The 7,278-nt window shown below is 31.7% G+C and overlaps 1 long non-coding RNA gene across 1 annotated transcript; it reads right to left on the reverse strand.

Annotated features, from left to right (window-relative positions):
* Positions 1-757: 757 nt before the first annotated feature.
* Positions 758-5,273, reverse strand: LOC111710564 (uncharacterized). Its single transcript, XR_002767080.1, has 2 exons — positions 4,742-5,273; positions 758-2,068 (listed from the first exon to the last, which is right to left on the reverse strand). It is a non-coding gene; the product is annotated as an uncharacterized LOC111710564 (long non-coding RNA).
* Positions 5,274-7,278: the final 2,005 nt, after the last annotated feature.

A 7,278-nucleotide genomic window follows, 5' to 3' on the forward strand; every position in this document is an offset into this window, starting at 1 on the left:
TTCATAAACAATGTTTACTCCATATTTCAATTAAACTGTTTGTAAAACTAAAAATAAAAAAAGATTAAATGAAAGATTTTCATTAAAAATATTATGTTTTAGAATTTCCGTAGTCCTTAAAATTTGGAATGTCTGTTGATATGCATCATGCATATCAAACTTTACTGTAAAGAAATAACTCTGTCTTGAAACAGTAGTTTGAATTATCACTAACCAGGATCATTATAACCAACTAAATGCGAAGAGAGATTGGAAAGTAAAATTTATGAGAAATGTATTGCAGTACTTTGTGACCTTGTAGGCCTTCTAATTTTAATTTCATGCACAAGTAAGAGAAGAGAATATTTATCTGGTTAAATATTAAAAATTCAAAACATTTTTGTTCTTCTCAATAGTTCTTCAATAAGAGAAGTAATTATTGAAAACATCTAAGATTTGAATATTACGTAAAATTAACAGTATATGATTGTACACTATTCATTGTACAAATATGTAAATATTTATTTTACAGTGGGTGAAAATTGTAAAGTGCATATTATGCAATATATATTATATAGTGAAATGATTATACCCTATTATATCATTAACAAATTACAGAAGACATAAATCCCTGGATATCGAGATCAACCATTTGCTCCCTCGTCTGAAGGGTAAACAAATGTTTCCCTCTAAATCCCAATACCAATTTTATGAATTCCCAAAACTCTCTTTCTATATATAGGTCTATATCTATCTGTTAGAGTATGAATGAATGAAATTTAACAGCTTTTCAGTTTATTGGTCTAAATATATTTGTTCAAGTTTATTCCTAGTTTAATGAGCTTTCTATTTAAAAATCCACAGCTCCTTTTGTATTTAAGCAGCTTCCTCAGCTTGATATATTGTTTAGCTTCTCCAGTTCAGTAACTCTTATACTGTAATCCTGGATGACACTGTAGCTGCTTCTAGAGTTTCCACTAATCCAGCTGCTCCTCCAATATGAGATGTGTGCATGATATCCACAGCTGCTCCTACAATATGAAATGCTCCTATTATATCCACAGCTGCGTCTACAATATGAGATGCTCCTATTATGTCCACAGCTGCTCCTACAATATGAGATGTTTCCACGATATCCACAACTGCTTCCTTTATTACCAGAGCTGCTCCTAGAGTCTCTGTTATGCTATCTGTACATTACCGGAGCAGCTCCAAGAGTCTCTGATACTCTGGTTGCTCCTAAAATCAGAGATGCTCCTACTATCTGAGATGATCCAACTAGCTGAGATGCTTCCACTGTATCCCCAGCTGCTTCTTTACTATAGGAGCTGCTCCTGGAGTTCTTACAATCTGAGTGGTGTCTCCGTACTCAGGATCTATTCCGCAGCTGCTTCTACAATAGGTATGTGAAGAGCTGTGTGTGAGGAGCAGCGTATCCTGCCTTAAGATCATCTTGTATGTTGCTCTTGGAGTCCTATGTCTGGCAGGATGCTCTAGTTCTCCTCTATATCTTGGAGCTTATAATTCCTTCCTGTATCCTGGATATCCTAGTTCCCCTCTATATCTATATCCTGGATATCCTAGTTCCCTTCTGTATCTTAGAGCTTCTAGTTCCTCTCTGTATCCTGGATATCCTAGAAGGTAGTTTCGGCTGGCTGGACTAGCTGGTTTAAAAGAACTGTTTCTACAACCGAGTTGTGAAGAGCTGTATGTAAAGACCAGTGTCCATTGTCTCAATATTATCTTATTCTTTTATAATAAATATGTGGAGAGCTGTCTGTAAAGAGCAGCTTCTCCAATATAAGAATCAGCTTCTGCTCCAAGAGCCATAAGCCTGAATCGATTTCCTAGCTGCTCCGGAGGTGTGAAGAGCTGTCTATCAAGAGCAGTTTCTCCAATATAAGATTAGCAGCATCCAATAGCTTGGATGTTCTAGTTCTCTCCTGTATTCGTATGGGTAGTTTAGACGGGCTGGTATGAGAGCAATTGGTCCGATCCCAGAAACTGAAGGGTATAAATCTCTTGATGAGATTGAGTGGATCTCCTAGTTCTCACTGGATCATCTCAGGATGAGGTAGCATCTGGTATCCTGGATTATATCATTTATATCTTTAGGTTCTGTATTTTGCTTTGACTCAGAAAACCAATAGAGAAAGGGGCGTGGAGGAGGATTGTAGTATGAGTAATCCATGCTTTAAATATTGCAATAGTGTTTAATATTGTAATAATATTATTATTGTCTTCAATTACAAGCCAACAAGTAATAAAGAACATATATTGATAAAAACTTTTGTTTTCAAACTTGAATTACGGGATTTATTAAAGGTTTTAACAGAGAGTGTTATGTGCGCAAACCTAAAATTTTCAAAATGAAGAAAAACTATGCATTCTAAAAAAATGTTTATAAAACCATTATTTAAGACAATCTTGGTTTATGAAAATTTATGAAATAAGTCTTTAAGTAAATTGCAAGGAATGTAAGATAGGTAGTTGACTAGTTAAAATCAATTATCTAAAAATCTAAATTTAACATCATTGAGGAAATATTCATAACATTCAATGCCCTTAATGAATTAATAATTTTGACCCAAATAATATCAAAAACTTTTTAAATCTGACAAGATCTGATATTTGCAATTTTAATTAGATAGCAAAAAAATTACGTTGTGCCACACACATAAATTTTCTAATCTCTATACCTTCATTTAACTTGATGAAGTAAACCTTTGATATTTCAAATTTTGACTTTTTGATCCAACAAAATTCACAATTTGAAATATAAAAGGTCTAAAACATTGGGTTGCAAAGATATAGATATTTAAAAACAAGAGTTTGTTGCAATAATCAAGTTCCTATAGACAAATTTTGGTTTGCATGGGAAGATTATCAAGGGGCAGCTGGATACGTCTTTTGCCCAATGCTGACCCTCATTAAAGAATCTACTTGTAGAACAGGAAGCGTCAGGACAGCTACCAGAAGCTTTAAAAAGCTTCGAAAAATGATACTACAGTGAAACCCTTAATAAAGAATACATAAAAAGAATTCATCAAATGTCGTCCTCTTCACTTTCTGATAATGGAATGTTGCAGATATTTAGTTTTTTAATTAAATGATTATATGGAACTCTTTAAAACTGTTCCCGCATATTCATGGCTATTTATTTATTTTTGCAAATACTGAAGTTTACGTAATATAGTATAAAACTTATTGAAAAATTGTCAAGACGACATTTGATAAATTCTTCCGATGTATTCGTTATTAAGGGTTGACTGTAGAAAAATCAGAACCTTTTCTAGAAATATCAGGACAGCTACTAAAACTACTGTCAAAGCATCAGGACAGCAATAAACAGATCAATGACCACTAACAGTTTCAGTACCAGACGGACCAGGACCAGATGAATCAAGACTGCTACAATGTTACCAGAAGCTTTAGGACTGCATCAAATAGCTTCATGATGGCTGCTTTAGTTTTAAATTAAATTTTATTAGGGCCCATCTGATAATCAAAATTTCAGGCATACTTAAGAAGCAAGGCTTTCAATCTTTTATTAAACATGCATTATTATTAATTCGGAAAATACTTGATTTTGAGAGTCCTATCTTTACCTTTTAACCCTTTAAAGGCGGGGTGGGAGGGATTTGGCGCCGCCCCCCGTAGAAAAAGCTGTTAAAGAAGAGGTATAGGGTTGAATATGAAATGCATGTGCATAGCCCATTTGTCAAGGCCAGTTAGTTGAAAGAAAATTAGACCGATAACTTTAATAGTTTGGGTGCTAGGGAGGGTTGAAAAAGAATTTAAAAAAAGGTCAGAAAAATAAAAAAAAATATCAAAGTGTGACACATGTTTCTACATCCATTTTTCAAGGGCTTTTCAAAAATATAGTATTTAGATCTGTAGCTTCAGTTACTAAAAAGTTATGGGCTATTTTAGTTTTTTTTCCAAAGACCGGATTTTTTTCCCATCTGTACCCTACCCTATGCACTAAAAAGAAGTTTTACAAAAAAATACTTTAAATTACTTATCATTAAAAGTCACAAAATTTCACGATGATAGTGTTAAAAATGAGAGTACTAGGACAAAAAACCTGCAGGCTGTTTAGGGTTAAGTTATCGGAAAAAAAACCACTCTATTTTAATATTTTTATATATATATATTATGCGCAATAAATATTTACTTCTACTGAATTACTATTGTGAGAGGGCACAAAATGATATCAGACTGACGCATAAATTTTACTTTTTCCTTCTGGCTGGTTTACAGTGCTAGCCAGATAATGCTACTTCATTTTTATTTATTCTAATTTGTCGCACATACATTGATTTGCATACTTCATTTTGTTTGCCTAGAAGCACACTATTTTCTGGGTAATCTGGATTATCTAGATGTGAACTTTGATTTTGTGAAGAATTTTGTTGGTTTTCTGTTCATCATGATCAACAGAATTAAGTTCATTTCAAATTCATTACGTTGTAACTGTAGTAAAATTCGTATAACTCAGATGGATTGAATTAATATTTAAAGAAAATAGTTTCTATCAAATGTGTTGATATTAAAATTGTTTACATGGAAAAACTTGATAGACGAGTACGTGATTTTCTTGGAATTAAGATTTAATGCAAGCTCAAGTAAGCCCTTATGTTTATACAATTTATTACGTCTCAAAGTCCAATTCAATGGATTGATCATGAATTAATAAATTATCCGAAATTAAACTTTGAAAATTGATGATGTTTAATTGTGAGCTATGGACAAAACTGACCTGCAGATTCCTACAAGAAACAATGAGGAACATTTCAGAATTAAAAACTTCTCCAGGTTTAAAGGTTTAAAGGGTACTGTTCTAAAACCAGCATGCTCCTCTTCAATAAAAGAGTTCATTTGAAATTCCAAGGACAGTCCATTTTCATATTTGAGGCCTGGTATTTACTCCTGTGTTCTGCCCAACCTAGGATGGATTTATAATAATACAAATACATTTGGATGCTTTACTATGTAATATCATTGTAAATAAATCTTATGTAAATGTAATATTGTTATAATATTAACACCAATTATAATGTGATTTCATATAAATTAAATGTAATATTATGCTTGCTACTATGTAATATCATTGTAAATAAATCTTATGTAAATATGATATTGTTATAATATTATCACCAATTATAATGTGATTTCATATAAATTAAATGTAATATTATGGTTGCTACTATGTTATATCATTGTAAATAAATCTCACGTAAATATGATATTGTTATAATATTATCACCAATTATAATGTAATTTCATATAAATTAAATGTAATATTATGGTTGTTACTATGTAATATCATTGTAAATATATCTTGCGTAAATGTGATATTGTTGTAATATTATCACCAATTATAATGTGATTTCATATAAATTAAATGTAATATTATGGTTGCTACTATGTTATATCATTGTAAATAAATCTCATGTAAATATGATATTGTTATAATATTATCACCAATTATAATGTGATTTCATATAAATTAAATGTAATATTATGGTTGTTACTATGTAATATCATTGTAAATAAATCTTACATGTAAATATGATATTGTTATAATATTATCACCAATTATAATGTGATTTCATATAAATTAAATGTAATATTATGGTTGCTACTATGTAATATCATTGTAAATATATCTTATGTAAATGTAATATGGTTATAATATTATCACCAATTATAATGTGATTCCATTTAAATTAAATGTAATATTATGGTTGCTACTATGTTATATCATTGTAAATAAATCTTGCGTAAATATGATATTGTTATAATATTATCACCAATTATAATGTAATTTCATATAAATTAAATGTAATATTATGGTTGTTACTATGTTATATCATTGTAAATATATCTTGCGTAAATATGATATTGTTGTAATATTATCACCAATTATAATGTAATTTCATATAAATTGAATGTAATATTATGGTTGTTACATAACTGCTATAGCATTTTTATTTCGAATCTTTTAAAAACTAAGAAAGTTATATATTAAGGTTACCCTATTTGATATATTTCAGCCATCTTAATCTGAGGCCGAATTTAAAAAGTTGATCCACGGCTTAAATTTGAGACGCAGGTCAAATATGATTGGTTCCACTAAAAAACATATTCAATGTTTCAAAATTTTAGCCAGCGCTCATTTGAAACCGTTTTTTTTTTGGCGTATTTGAGACGCAGCTCAAATTCGGACTATGAACACCTTATTTTTTCCTTTATTATTGAAACCTTGTTTATCCGGCTCTGGGTTCTTAAAAATCCTGTTTGATCCCTGTATTCTTGGACACCCTGTTTTTATCCATGTATTCTGGGACACCATGTTTAGCCCTTTATTTCTGGACACCCTNGAGACGCAGCTCAAATTCGGACTATGAACACCTTATTTTTTCCTTTATTATTGAAACCTTGTTTATCCGGCTCTGGGTTCTTAAAAATCCTGTTTATCCCTGTATTCTGGGACACCCTGTTTTTATCCATGTATTCTGGGATACCATGTTTAGCCCTTTATTTCTGGACACCCTGTTTATCGCTGTATTCTAGGACACCCTGTTTATCCCTTTATTCTGAGACACCCTGTTTATCCCTTTCTTCTTGGACACCCTATTTATCCCTGTATTCTGGGACACCCTGTTTATCCCTTTATTCCTGGACACCCTGTAATATCTTTATTCTGGAACACCCATAGATAAAGATAGATTGCGCATAAGACGACATTTTTAATCTTGAAAGATATAAATGTACAGAGATGTTTTAAAGATATTCCTATTATATAGATTAACTAGGTCGGTTGTGAACATTGTCTGTTCTTATGGCATTGAGTACTTGTGGTGTACATGAGTTCTGTAGAGAGAAATTTATGTTAGTTTAGTCCTTCTCATGTCCTTCTTCAGTTCTCGGCAATATGATATATTCCTCAGTGAAATATTGTTGTTCAAAAAGTTCCATTCCCGGAGTCATTTTACACTCTATTATGAAATCCATTAAAACACCAAACCACCTCGCTTATCATTGAAGTACACTTTGACCCCTAGAAGTATGAGTTCCCCGACTGTACAATTCTTGGTGATTTTGCGTACATAAGCTATTTATTTTATTTATTTATGGGAACACCCTGTTTATCCTGTTATTCTGGGACAGCCTGTTTATCCCTTTATTACTAAACACGATGTCTATCTCTATATTCCGGGACACCCTGTTTATCCCTGCATTATGGGACATCCTGTTTATTCCGGTATTCTGGGACACCCTGTTTATCCCTTT

The sequence above is a fragment of the Eurytemora carolleeae genome, unplaced genomic scaffold (genome assembly GCF_000591075.1).
Source record: "Eurytemora carolleeae unplaced genomic scaffold, Eaff_2.0 scaffold490, whole genome shotgun sequence".
Classification (NCBI taxonomy): domain Eukaryota; kingdom Metazoa; phylum Arthropoda; class Copepoda; order Calanoida; family Temoridae; genus Eurytemora; species Eurytemora carolleeae.